The 14,770-nt window shown below is 52.1% G+C and overlaps 1 long non-coding RNA gene across 1 annotated transcript; it reads left to right on the top strand.

Moving 5' to 3' along the window:
- Positions 1–12,002: 12,002 nt before the first annotated feature.
- LOC311528037 lies at positions 12,003–14,199 on the top strand. Its single transcript, XR_014713498.1, has 2 exons — positions 12,003–12,552; positions 13,984–14,199. It is a non-coding gene; the product is annotated as an uncharacterized lncRNA (long non-coding RNA).
- Positions 14,200–14,770: the final 571 nt, after the last annotated feature.

Below are 14,770 nucleotides of genomic sequence, written 5' to 3'. Positions count from 1 at the left end.
TTATGCTGTGCTTCTGGGTGACACCCCAGACAAGTTGGTGTCAGCTCTGCCTAGCCTGCTTGATGGCCCATTAAGGACCATCCTCTATACAACTGACCCAGCGAGAGAAGGCAATGTTGGTATGTTGGAGAACTCTGAGCAGTTGTCTGGGTGTAACCAAATCTACCCCAACACTACCACCTTATACGGAAATGCTCTTACTGTGAGTTCAGTAGGGGGTGCCCCATAAATTGTGCCAATGCTCTGTATGGGAGTGGCAATGAAAAATTCATAGAGAATGTAAAAGTCAAGTGTAAAAGCTGTTGAGGGCAAATTATGGCTTCTACCATGGCTCTAGTTAATCAGATCTTGTCAAAGAGGAAGATTACTTCCCAAATCAGAGTGTGAATGTTGTTGTCCTCTGTGAGTTTACTGTAAGCGTGCCTTTAGCCAGAATCCACCTTGAAAGGAATGGTTCCTAAGCATGAAGTTGTAGCTGGTGTCAGGAAGTTATTGCCTAAGGATCTTTTGATTGGGGAAAATATTAAAGCCTTGTTCCGTCCAGTTAGCCGCTCCCAGGAAGGAAATGATCTTAAACTGGTGTCTATTATGGGCAATGATTTGCCTGGGGAGGGTTTCTCCAAAGGTTTGTCTGAGGAAAAGAGCTGTTTGGCTGTGAAGGAAGTTTCTGAATGTCTGTCTAATGTCTCAGAAGTGAACCTGGAATTAGAGCAGAAAGAACTCACTGTTCAGGAAAATGTTTCTCAGAAGAAGATGGCCAGGTTAAAGCCCTAACTGAGGAAGGAAAAGGTAGATTTTTGATGGATGATGGCTCGTACAGCTTGTGAAAGTGAAGCTGAAAAGGGTAACTGTGATTTGCTGGAAGTAGCTCAGAGTAGTGAGAAGAGCAGCAGTTTGTCTGTGGGGAGTGGCAATGTGCCTGGTAAGGAGAGTTGGGATGAGCCTAGGCAGCCTTGTGAGCTGATGGCTTTGTCTAGTCAGCAGTTTGGGAAGGCGAGGATAGTGGCAGATGAGTGTCCGTATACCTTACCTGTTACCCGTGTGGAGAATTGTGAGAGTGAAGGAAATGTGCCTGTGTCTGTCAGGGGTATTGACTTGCCTATGGAGGGAGCTAACCCGGTCTCCAAGCAGTTGTCTGCGAACAGCCCTGTGTGCTGGGACAAGGGAAATGAGAATGTGTCTCCGTCTCTTCTTTGTCTGTGGAGCAGACAGACGGGGCCTTTCAGCCTGTGCTGGTTGAGAATAGTACACTTGTCTCAGAGTTGGTTCTGGATTCAACGAAAGCCCAGGAAGGGACTGCTCCTAAGTTTGTGTCTGCTAGGGAGAATGGCACTGTAACTAGGGTGCATCCAGTTAATGTCCTAGCAAAATCCCAGAGACCAGACAATTCTGGTGCTTGTATTTTGCTTCTTGCTAATGTGTGGCTGGGAAAGGGTGTAGCAACTCTGTCTAATCAGGTTGATAGCCTAGCCAGGGCTCAAGGAGAGGAGAAAGGTGATTTAATTGTGTTACCTACTGATGGTGTGGTAACTGGTAGCCAGAAGGACAAGATTCCTGAGCTTGTGTGTGGCAAAGGGAAGGAGAATGCTTCTAAGCTTTTATCTAGGAAGTCTAGCAGTTTGCCTGAAAGGGGATTGTGTAGGAATCCGCCTGAATGGCCAGAGGTGATTCTGGACGTAAGTGCAAGCCAGAAAGAGCCTGTGGTTGCTCAGGGAAGTGTTCCTTTAGAGCAAGCCCTAGGTGAAGAGGGTAAAGGCAGCATTTCTGTGAGGGGTGAATTGCTGCTTCGAAAAGCTCCTGGGGAAAGGAATCCTCATGGTAGTCTTTGCAAGCCTTTTGCATTCTAATTGTTTCTGCAGCTTCTGTAGCCTCAGGTAAGGGCTGTGCTCCTGCCTTCTGATCACTGGCCATTAACAGATCTCACAGTTCTTGATTTCTAGCCTCACAGGTGTAGTAGGTTCAGTAACATCTGGAGCAGAGATCCCCCATGATGCAGTGCTTCCCTGCTTTTCTGGTCCCATAGTTCAGTGCGGTTTTCTGTTCACCATTCTGTATGCTAAGGGAGAAGTCTCCCTGTCCCATCTGTCATGCAAATGAGGCTAGGGGAGTTGCCTCTGTTCTGCATTTTGTATGCTAATGGAGAAGTCTTAATCTTGTCACCCTTGTCAGGAGTGGTCTAGGTGTGTCTCCCAACACCCTTCACTGCTCTCTGCAAGTCTTTTCTCCGATCGGTTTTGATTCAAGCAGAGACTGGTTGGGCGGGGGTTTCATGAGTCAGACAGACCAGACACTGCACCCTAGCTCCCCAAGAACACAGATCTGACTGGTGGTATTGCCCATTGACCTTCCCACTCTTCTACAAAAGGAGACTTTGAACCCTATTGGTGGCCACTGGGCCACGTCTGTCCGCTGGGAGGGAGCTGGTTGTGTGGGGGTTGGGCCCCTTGTAAATGCTGTTATTGTTGGTGGGTTATTAGTCTAGTTGCTCCTGTTCTTTCCTTAGCCCCAGGCCTTTCTTCCCTCTCCTGAATTAGCTCCCTGACCTGTTGTGTTGTTACTGGGGGGATTGTGATCAATTTGAACCCTTGTGCATGGAGGACAATCCCAGTCTGTTATCGGGCCCTACACCGTTCCCCAGGTCCCACGACACCGTTCCCCAGGGCACAGCAGCCCTTGAGACTCAGGTGCTAAGAGGGCCCCTGGGGGCAGAGTCAGCAGGTGGCAAGAGAAGGACCCAGGTTGGCTCCGTCCCCCGCAGGGAAGAAGCTCCACTGAGCCGCAGGCAACAGGGAGAAGGCTTGAGCTAGGCCTCAGAGCAGGGCTTGCAGGGCTACTGACTTCTCTTTCTGGCCCTCCCACTGCCCTGATGTGGGGCCCTGGGCAGGTCACATCTGTTAGGGGGCTTATTCCTTCACGCACTTACTTCCCTGGTCCTTCTCACATGAACAGAGAGCAACAATACCTGAAGTCCAAAGGTGCAAACAATTCAATGTTTATTGGGGTGAACTTCCAGCAAGCATGATTCCAGTTTCCTTCCTTCGTATCCCCCTTCCCAGCTCTGACAACACAGAGCCTTACACCTGTGTCCCTGTTCCCATTCCGGCCCTTAGCCAAACATGATCCCAATTTCCCCACCCCCATTCCCTGTTTCCATTGCTCACCCACCCCCTGATTGACTGCAGACTATATAGTAAAACTTATATGGGGAGTTCTGCTTAGCTATACCTTAACCAATCATTTTCCTGAAATTTAACTAATCAATCCTAACATATTGTAACATGATTATGTAACCAATTATATCCCACCACCTGATTTAGTTTACACCCAGCAAAATTAATTATACAGCAGACAGGAACAATCACAGAACCAGACAGAGATTATACAGACAAACAACAGCAAAGTGGGAACTATAATGACAAAACACTACAGAAGTGAGGATTTCACATCGCAGCTATTGATAAGTGAGTTCTTGCCAGACAGGATGCTATCAAACTAAGTTTCCTTTTATATTTTCTAGGCACTTTCTCTGGAGGTGACAGGCACTATCAGGACAGGATTGTATTCCTAACAGCCCAATAGCACCTTCTTTCAATGTGACTAGGTTGGAATGTGAGGATGTGACCGGTCGTTTCCCAGCTTATGGCTGCCTCTGTTGCTTAGCCAAAGGCCTTAGCCTAAGAACAGGGCCTCAGACTGTCACAGTAAGAGAAGGACCTTACACCGGCAGACAGTGAATTTGATTCTTTCTTTTATACCTCTAGAACTAGCCAAGTGATAAGAATACACCTAAATTCTTAGAGTCTAGGCCTTCACAGACAGGCCTGAATATCTATATCCTAACACTCCATCCCTTTCTTTTCTTTTCTTTTGGGATCCTCCTGCCCAGGTATCCCTGGAAAAGCATAGGACATATGGTGACATATTTCCTGATAGGGCCAGGCATCAAGGTGGAAGGTGTCGATATTCCATTTGTCCCACTGCCCCTTGTGTAGTCTAGTGCCCTGCACCTTCTCTCATACGGGCATACCACACCTATTCCAATTAGTGTTCCAGACTTCCCATTAGAGTGGGCCCGAGAAGGTTGGGTCCGGGTTGTCTAGTACACTGCAGGGTTTGGAGGGCTTATTACTTATAGGTTATCTCCATATGCAATGTAACACAAGTACAGTTAACAATACAAAATCCACAGCAACACCGAGTCCTGACCACTGCAGTATGGTCCAACATCTGAGACACCCCCAAAACACTGCCTCTCCTCCTTCGACAGGGTGACGATCTGATGTGTCCAGTTGCTGGCAGTTGCAACAAGCTGCCCCAGCAGGTTTTGCTTGCTTTTGTCCATATCATAAGTCCACTGAATGTTCACAGAGAAATGGGATATTGTCCAAACCAGCTTGACCACTTGGTATGGAATCAGGCAGTATGCCCTGGTTTGATTTTTCACAGCAATAAGATTCACAGATCCATTTGTGCACCTAAGTCCACATAGCAGCATGTAGATGTGTGTAGTTTGGTTATGGGCTGGTATAATTGTGCCCCCAGTAATATGTACATTCCCAGCAAAACCCCTTATACACAGTACACCCAATTGTCCGCCCCTTGCATAGGCCGTTGATTCTGCTCCTCCATAGTCATAGGAGAAGGGCACATCCAAACATCGTCTGTTGATTTACACTATTTTGCACACCCCTCCATTGATTCCCAGTGAGCTCCTCCCCTTCTCATTATTTCCATAGGGCTTGTGGGGACCACCTTAGTTGCCATTCCATTTCCAGGTACCACGGTAGCTATTACACAGGTGCTGGCCTCCTAGTTGAGCATTTGCGTTCCCATACACATCTCCCGCCCCCCCCCAGGTCAGCCTTTTGAAGCCATCCCCCTCCCACATCATGAGATTTTCTGTTCATTCAAACACAGCAATGCTAGCAACAAGACAAACACCACCAGACAAACAACACAAAACATAGATCCATGGTATTCTGAGTTATTCTTCTGCTGGCGCCAGCTTGCTTGTAGAGTGTCTGAAAAACAAAAGAAACAATTTCCACCCCCCTGGTGGGGACAGATTATTGCTTATTAATGATAATACCACTTTCTTTTACAAATGTCCTTGCTAATTGCAGGAAAAACAGAAGAATTACCTCCAGGCTGTCCTTATTTTGTTTTATAGTCAGGCTAGTGAATTACCCCACTCACTGGTCATTTATGAAATTCATGAGGTGGTGTACCTCAGTTTCCCCTCTTGTACAACAGTCCATGTTTGCAATAGTTTCTCTGCTGTACCAAGCTTTAAGTTTATTCTCAGGTAACAGCTGAGACACAGTTTCAGATTTCAGCACTGTACACATCCTGGGAAAATGCAAACATTCCTTCCAGATAGTTTAACCTCCATAATATTATATTAGCCATACTAATTTTACACAAGGTGTAACTGCCTCCCATGCCCACAGAGTTTTCATGCACACCCACCAGAGCAACAATCTGATCCCCCAGAGCCACCCCAAGGCTCAGTGTTCCCATCATTCCTCCCCTTTTCCTTTTCTTTTACCTGTGCGCACACAGAAAATTCTCTTTTGCCTAACATTTCTTGCACTCTGATTACTCTTTTCTACACAACTGTACCCCGACTACACTTCCATCTTGTACAACTAGACACAACCAGGGGCAGCCAAGTTAAGTTCCAATAGAAACCCCTTACGTCCTTTAGTGATTTTGATTGCATTACCCAATAGTCAAATAATTTTGCTCAGATTCTCTCTGCCTGCTGCCTGCAGCAGTCCCTTATAGACCATTTCTGTGGGAAAAGGGCCCATTTTCCCTCAGAATAGCTGTAAAGGCTTCTGGGGACAGAAGCGTAGTGGTGGTAGTAGCCACTCGACCTGACCCCTTTGGATAATTTAATGACCAAGCTTCCATCCAATGTGACTGCACAGAGTTGCACATACAGTTACATTTATATAACTGGGTTTTATCATTAAACAAAAACTTCCTTCTTGACATCTCACATACGTATCCAAAGTACCCTCTATTAAAACTTCAGAAAAACAAAAGTGTGGAAAGGCAGGTTGCACTTTGAAACTTTTTTTTTTCTTCCCCTTCCTTCTCTCCACTCCCCCAGGACCAAGTCCCAGCTCCAGTCTCTAAAGGTAGTCTGTTAACTCTGCTTTGGACTTTAAACCCTGTTTTGCCAAATCATCTTTCACTCCCCTAACTAATTTACAACCCTTCAGCAGCCCTTGCTGAAGCAGCACCAAACCTGAAAGATTCTTGGCAGCTTCCCGTAATGCTGCCCTTATGTCAAACCTCTCATAAGCGGACTGAAGTGCCTCCTTTCCCTGAAAGGTATTCAGTCCCCATGGGCAGAGACCTTCTTCCACTACCCATATACCAAGGAGGGTGGGCTCCTCAACCATCCCCCATCCCTCTGGGTTCCCTAACATTGCCTCCATTTCCTTTTTAATCTCATCCCAGGGTGACCCCTGCACCTGGTATGGGCCCTGGCTCTTCCTTATCCATTTATCCAAAAAATCCTTTACCCTGGCTTGCCAGAACCCGCAACTACCATCATGAGAGTTCGTGATACCCCCTCCAAGCAGCTGTGCGGACTGTTGGGGAGGGGGACTTACAGGCTGCCACTCGCCTATCCAATCTCTCCAATGAAGGGATAGACACTTCTCAAACTCCTGGCAGTAGTGAGTCCTGATCAGACAAGGTACATTAAACCCTCTGAGCTCAGAAGGCCAGTGGGTGAGTGTTTGGGAAAGAATTCCTACTGATTTTCTGCTGGGCTCCATCCAAAGCCAATAAGTAGGGCTGTCAATTAACCACAGTTTTGATTGCACTCTTAAACAATAATAGAATACCAAGTGCAACGTATTATCAATCTTTTGGGATTTTTTAATATTTTCAAATATATTGATTTGAAATTACAACACAGAATACAAAAACAAGGAGGAGTTTTTGTGGCACCTAAGAGACTAACAAATTTTGGGGGCATAAGCTTTCGTGGGCTATGCCCAAATAAATTGGTTAGTCTCTAAGGTGCCACAAGGACTCGTTATTTTTGCTGATTCAGACTAACACGGCCACCCGTCTGGAACAGAATACAAAGTGTACAGTGCTCCCTGTATATGATTATTTTTGATTATACCATAAAAAAGATAAAAGAAATAGTGCTTTTCAATTCACCTCGTACAAGTACAGTAGTGCACTCTCTTTCTTGTGAAAGTGCAACTTACAAATGTAGTGGGTTTTTACGTAACTGCACTCCTAAACAACCCAACGTAAACCTTTAGCGCCTACAAGTGCAGTCAGTCTTGCTTCTTGTTCAGCCAATCGCAAAGACAAACAAGTTGGTTGACATTTTCAGGAGATAATGCTGCCCACTTCTTATTTCCAAGATCACCTGAACGTGAGAACAGGCATTTGCATGGCACTATTTTATCTTTTTTACAGTGCAAATATTTGTAATCGAAACTAATTTTTGGGACTGTCAATTAATTGCAGTTAATGCATGTGATGAACTCAAACCAAATTACTGCATTATTTTTTGTCATGAGAATTAATAGCACACCAGGCCACTGTGCTTGGGGGCGCTGTTGTGTGCCTTCGAGGCAAGGGTGCCCCTCCTCCCAGCACACTGCTCCACTGCAGCTCCCACCTCCTTGCCCCCTGCCCCCTGGAGCCATCCCTGACCCAGCTGCTCCGTACTGGGGGCCTGCCCACGGTCTGCTGCGCAGAGCGGGGATAGGAGTGGGGGGCTGAAGTTGGGATGTCCACTAGCTGGTAGCTGCTGAGCTGGGGTTGGGGAACAGGGGGCACCTGTCTGCTGTTGCCACTGGCTCAGGAGTGAAGCCTGGACACCCGGGTTCTCTGCCTTCTCAGGCCAGGGAGGGAGTGTGGCCTGGGGATGCAGACAGACTGACTACAGGTCTCTGTCACTGACCCCACTGCTCTAAAGGGATGAGATTCCCTGGGGGTTCCAACACTGGGGGAGCTTTGGGAGCAGCCTGCAGGGTTAGCCCTGCCAGTGTGCGCAGATCCCAGTCCAGATGCCCCCTGGGAGGCATGGGATGACAGGGAGTCACCCCAGCTGGGGGGCAGACAGGCCCATTGGCGAGAGGCTGTGTTGCCCCAGACTCACGGCTGCTCCCTGCTCAGTTCCAGGATGGAGGTGCTCAGGAGGCTTCTTGGGAGGAAGACTCCACGGGTGGCCCCAGAGCCAGAGGGGGGCAGCTGCCAGCATCCCCAGACAGAGAGCTGCCCCTCCATCCCCATGGAATGGGAAGCAGCTCCCGGACAGCCCAGGAGATGGACCTGCTCGGCCCTGCTCACCAGGAGGAAACCAGCTCCCAGGGCTGGTGCTGAGCAGAGAGACACAACAGCCAGGCCAAGATGGAGGTAGCCCAAGTTCAGTCTGGGCAGGCAGGACCCAGGCCACGAGAGGAGCCAGGCAATGCAGCTCTGGGTTTGCTTCTGCTGCAAGGCCAGCCCTCAGGAGCCCAGCCCCGTGGACGAGCAGGAGGCATCCCCAGGGAAGGAGCTGGGGGATCGCTGCCCCAGCAGCTCAACTGGTGCTGGAGGGGAGAGCGGCCACTCCCTGGAGGCTCCCTGGAGCATGGAAGCTGAGTGCTCCTCCACTGCAGGTGAGGAGACGCCCTGGGGACGGGGAGGAGCACGGGGCCATTAACACCCAATCACTCTCTGAGTTATTGGGAGGACCCCAACCCAGGGCTCTGGCCTGAGCCACTAGAGCCCAATGACATCAACGGGAGTCGCAGAGCCACCCCTTGCAGTGGGAAATGGGGGAAGCTACTGGGAAGTGGGATCCTGATGCTTTGGGGCAAGTCCCAGGGAGGATGGGACAGTGAAGGGCCCCATCTGCCATGGGGCCATGGTGCTGAGGGGTCTGTGGGAGGGGTAGTGTGGGGAACTCTCTGCCATGGGGCCCTGGGGCTGAGGGATCTGTGGGAGGGGTAGTGTGGGGAACTCTCTGCCACGTGGTGCTTACATTGGAGGGGGAAACATTAAATCTTCTCTCCCCACCACACCCCTGTCCTTCCTCTTCTTCCCCCCAACTGCAGCAAGAGTCCCCCTCTGCCCTTGTCTCTCTGACGCAGAGACCCCCATGGACCAGTTGGAGAAGAAGGACCTTGCCACTGACGAAAAGGCAGAGGAGGATGAAGACCCAGCCACAGAAGGCGAGGAAGAGGAGGAAGAGCTAGAGACAGAGGAGGAGGAGAAGCAGGAGGAGGAAGTCCTGACCACAGAAAAAGAGGAGGAGGAGGACCTAGCCATAGAAGAGGACAAGGACATGACTAAAGAGGAAGTCCTGGACACAGAGGAGAAGTTGGAGGAGGAGGACATATCCGTAAAAGAGGAAAAGGAGGAGGAGGAGAAGCTGTCTGCAGAAGAGGAAGAAGAGGAAGAGGAGAAGGAGAAGAACATGTCTGCAGAAGAGATAGAAGAGGAGAAGGAGGATGAGAACGTGTCTGCAGAAGAGGAAAAAGAGGAGGAGGAGGAGGAGAACTTTCCTCCAGAGGAGGAGGAGGACCTCTCCGTAGAAGAGGAAGCTGATTTGACTGCAGAGAAGGAGGAGGAAGAAGAAGGTAAAGGAAGAGGAGGATGTGGCCCTGGTGGAGGAACACCTGATCATGGAGCAAAAGGAAGAAGAGAAGGATCTGGCCATGGAGCAGGAAGAGGAGCACCTGCCTCTGGAGGAAGAGTAGGAGGACCCGGCCACGGGAATGGAGCACCTGGCCATGGAGCAGGTGTAAGAGGAGGACCACATGGCTGCAGAGGAGGAAGAGGAGGACCTGGCCAAGGAGAAGGACCAGGCCACAGAGGAGGACAAGGAGGACCTGGACCAGGAGGAAGAGAAGGAAAAGGACCTGGCAATGGAGGAGGACGAGGATGTGTCCATGCAAGAAAAAGAAGAGGCAGAAGAGGAGGTAGAAGACATGGCTATAGACTAGGAGGACCCATGAATGGAGGAGGACAAGGATGTGTGGATGCAGGGGGAAGAAGAGAAGGAGGTAGACCTGGCCATGGAGGAGGAGGAGCAAGAGGAGCTGGCCAGAGAGGAGGACGAGAAGGAGGAAAAGGAGGAGGAGACCATGGCCACGGAGAAGGAGCAGGACGAAGAGGACCTGGCCAGAGAGGAGAAGGAGGAGGATGTGGCCATGCAGGGGGAAGAAGAGGCAGAAGAGGAGACGGAGGATCTGGCTATAGACGAGGAGGACCCAAGAATGGAGGAGGACGAGGATGTGTGGATGCAGGGGGAAGAAGAAGAGAAGGAGGTGGAGCTGGCCATGGAGGAGGAGGAGCAAGAGGACCTGGCCAGAGAGGAGGACGAGAAGGAGGAAAAGGAGGAGGAGAACTTGGCCATGGAGAAGGAGCAGGAGGAAGAGGACCTGGCCAGAGAGGAGAAGAAGCAGGATGTAGCCATGCAGGGGGAAGAAGAGGGAGAACTGGCTACAGACTAGGAGGAAGAGAATGTGCAGATGTAGGGGGAAGAAGTAGAAAAGGAGGTGGATCTGGCCATGGAGGAGGAGGAGCAAGAGGAGCTGGCCAGAGAGGAGGACGAGAAGGAGGAAAATCTGGCCATGGAGAAGGAGCAGGAGGAAGAGGACCTGGCCACAGAGGAGAAGGAGGAGAATGTGGCCATGCAGGGGGGAGAAGAAGAGGCAGAAGAAGAAATAAGAGGATCTGGCAATAGACTAGGAGGACCCAGGAATGGAATAGGATGAGGATGTGCCGATGCAGGGGGAAGAAGAAGAGAAGGAGGTGGATTTGGCCATGGAGGAGGAGGAGCAAGAGGACCTGGCCAGAGAGGAGGACGAGAAGGAGGAAAAAGAGGAGGAGAAGCTGGCCACGGAGAAGGGGAGGGAGGACCTGTCCATAGAGGAGGAAGTGGAAGAGGGGGAGAATCTGGCCATGGGAATGGAGCATGTGGTCATAGAGAAGAAAGCGGAAGAGGACGACTTGGATGAAGAGGAGGAGGGCAAGACGAAGTCCTCCTCCACCTCCATGGCCAGGTCCCCCTTGCTCAGGTTGTTGTCTTCCTCCTCCATGACCTTGTCCTCCATGGCCATTTCCTCCTCCTCTTTGGCCAGGTGGCAAGAGGAGGACATGGGCATGGAAGAGGAGAAAGAAGAGGAAGACCTGGCTGCAGAGGAGGAGGAGGATGAAGACTTGTCTATCAATTAGGTGGAGAACTTGACAAGAGAGGAAGAGGAGGAACTGGAGGAGTAGGATGATCTGGCCACAGAAGAGGAGCAGGAGGATCTGGCCATGGAGGAGGAGGATATAGCCATGCAGCAAGAGGAAGAGGAAGAGAACCAGGCCACAGAGGAGGAGATTGTGGATGAGGCCATAGAGGAAGGTGAAGAGGAGGAGCAGGAGAACCTGGCCACAGAGGAAAACGAGAAGGAGGAAGGGAACCCTGCCCTGGAGGAGGAGGAGGACCTGGACATGGAGGAGGGGGAGGACTTGACCACGGAGAAAGAAGTGGGGGAGGGGGAGGGCCTGGACATGGAGGAGGGGGAAACCTGGACACGGAAGAGGAAGTGGAGGAGGGGGAAGATCTGGACATGGAAGAAGCTACCCAGAGGTTGTCATGGAACATCTCCAGGGTGGTGACAAGGTACACACGTTACCTATCTTAGTAGGAAATAAGTCCATCCTGCCCCTTGCCCATCCCAGCTCCCTGCAGAGGGGGTTGTCCAGGACGATTCACAGCACCTCATGGGGACACTTACCCTCTAGGATAGGGGTGGGCAACCTTTTTGGCCTGAGGGCCAGGTAGGGAAGGTGGTGCCTCCCAAAACAGCCTGGCCCCTGCCCCCTATCTGCCCCCTCCCACTTCCCACCCCCTGACTGCCCCACCCAGAACCCCCAACCCATCAATTCCCCCCCCGATCCTTGTCCCCTGACTGCCCCCTCTCGGGATCCCACCCCCTCTCCAACCCCCCTTGCTCCCTGTCTTCTGACCGCCCCCCACAGAACCTCTGCCCCATCCAACAGCTCCCTGTCCTCTGACTGCCCCTGGGACCTCCTGCCCCTATCCAACAGCAGAGAGCAGGGATTCCTGGGGCTGAGGTCTGGGCAGCAGCCAAGAGGAAATTCTGGGTGTAAGCGCTAGGAGGCAGGTGGGGAATCATGGGAGTGGAGGGTAAGCTGAGGCTGGGGATAGAAAGGTAGGGGGCAGCTGAGAGAGGCTGGGGGTGGGCCAAGAGAAGGAAGGAATCGGGAGAGCAGGGCCCAGCTGTGTTGCCAGAGGATCCTGCTGGCTGTGTCTGGCCAGCCTCTCTGGGAAATGCCCAGGGCTCTGTGGGGCCTGAATCTGACATTTTCCTTTGTGTCTCACAGGAACTGACTGAGGAGCTGCCCCAGGACTCTGGGCCCAGCTCTGTCCTCTCCAGCTGCAGGGACCCCACGTGAAACCTCCCATACCAGAAGCTCCCATCCGGCTCCGGTGCTGCTTAGACCCAGAGAGGCTGCCTCCTCCATGGCCAGGTTCTCCTCCTCCTCCTGAAAAGCCTGCACTGATGGGTAAGGGAAGCCATGGCCACTCAGAGACACCATGGGCACGGGTGGGGATTCAATCTTGGCCCGTCTCCACCAAGGGCACAAGTCCTGTCAGGCTCTCATTCTGGAAGCCATGGAAAGCTCTGCCTGTAGCCACCCCCTCTCCACTCCCACTGCCAGACTGTTGCCCGTGGTGACAATGAAGAAGCAGGAGAACTCCTGCGAGAGATCCCCAGGGCTGCACAGTCGGGTGTCACTGGGACGTTTCTGGGAGCCATTTACAGAGTGTTCTGTTGGGGACATTTTCCTTCTCTAACCCAGGGTTTCGCTGCTCCCAGTTTCTCAGCCAGGGAGGCCACCCTGCGGAATATGGCCCAGCAGCTTGGCGATGGGCTGCAGGAGTCACCGCGTAGGTGTACAGCAGCCATCGCATGTGCATTGACCATGGGCCAAAACCTGCAGCCCTCACAGCCCAGGATACCCCCACGGATGGCAATGGGAGTGTAGCCTGGGTAACTAGCTGCTGGAGCCAGGGCGTACAGAGGGAGGGTTCAGAGATACAGCAAACCAATGGCCAGAGAAGTGAAGGATGTGAGGGAAAGAGGAGAGCTAGGACATATGGGGAGTTGCTGCAGTCAAGGGATCCCAGCTGGACGAGAGAAGATGGGTGGTTTAGACACACAAAGTCCTGCCTCTTGGTAGGGGTTAGACCAGATGAACCTTGCCGGGGCAGTGAGTTACATGAGCCAGCAAATTCAGGGCCTGGGGGGCCCGGCTCCACCAATGTTCAGGGCCAGGTTTCTCCCCCAGCCCTGCCTGCTGCCCCCGTGCCTCCCCCGAGCGTACCTGCCTTCCCGCTGCAGCTCTGCGCTGCGCTCCCTCGATGGCCGCTGCCACTGCGGGCTACAAGGGAGCGGCGCCGGGGGCAGCTGCTGCGCCTACAGAGGGAGGAGGTGCATGGCAGCCTCCCCCCACCCCCCGGCAGGTGACTCCGAGTCGAATCTGGGGGTGGGGCTTATCCTGGCAGGACCTCCGATCAGCAGCCTGGCGGGGCTTGGGTGAGTCTCTTGTCCCTGGTGGGAATGCTCCCCTCTGGCCCCCCACCGTAGCCCCAGGGCAGCCAACCTGCAGCACCCCAAACTCCTCATCCTTGGTCCAGCCCCACACCCTACACTCCCTCCTGCACCCCAACCTCCTGGCCCAGCCCAGAGCCCACACTCAGCACCCAAAACCCCTCTCGCACCCAGCACCCAAAGCCCCCTTCCACACCCCTTCCTGCACCCCAACCCCATGCTCCGGCCCAGAGCCTGCACTCAGCACCCAAACTTCCTCCCAGAGCCTGCACCCAAACTCTCTCCCAGAGCCTACACCCCAAACCCCCTCCTGCACCCAAACTCCCTCCCTGAACCTTGCAGTCCCTTGTAACCCCACGGTTCTATTGTTCTTTGATTCTAGCATCTGTCACCGAAAAGAAGGGCTGGTGTGTATAGATTTCCTCCACATCCTCTGCAGTGAAGACAGAAGCAAGGAAGTTATTTCCCTTCTCCGCATCGGCCTTCTCTTCCTGGAGTGCACCTTTCGCACCTCGATCGCCTCGTGACTTTGCTGACTGTTTGGCGACTTCCTGCCCCTGGACTTAAAAAATAATTTGCTGGTAGTTGTTGTGCCTTAGCTAGTTGCTCTTCGCACTCTTTTTTGGCCGGCCGTTTTCTACTTTTCACTGGGCTTGCCAGTGTTTCTGCTTCTTTGTATTTTTCTCATTAGGATTTGACTGCCAGTTTTGAAAGGAGAACTTTTTGCCACTGAGGGCCTCTTTTACTCGGCTATTTAGCCATGGTGGCATTTTTTTGATCCTCATGCTGGTTTTGGTATTTTTATTTTTGGTATAGGTTTAGTGCGAGCCTCTAGTACGGTGTTTTTAAATAGTCTCTTTGCCGTTTGCTGGCATTTCACCCTGGCATGTTGCTTTCAATTTCCATTTCACTAGCCTCCCATTTCTGTGCAGTTCCCCTTTTTGAGGTTCGATGCTCCCGCTCCAGGGTGTGACATGTAATTCCATTCGGGCTGCGAGGACGGAGAGTAACGACTCCAGCGTGGAGGCTGCACAGCGCGGGCACACAGTGAACTGTCCTGAGCAGGGCGGGTGCAAGGAGGTTTCACACCCAAGGGGACACTTCCACCTTGCGCCACCTCCTCCCCGCGGCTGCTCCCCACCCCCCCCACCCTGAGGCACCCCCCCCTG

Source organism: Lepidochelys olivacea (assembly GCF_965140295.1).
Source record: "Lepidochelys olivacea isolate rLepOli2 genome assembly, chromosome: 11".
Taxonomy (NCBI): Eukaryota; Metazoa; Chordata; order Testudines; family Cheloniidae; genus Lepidochelys; species Lepidochelys olivacea.
This window is presented reverse-complemented; position numbering and strand designations above follow the sequence as displayed.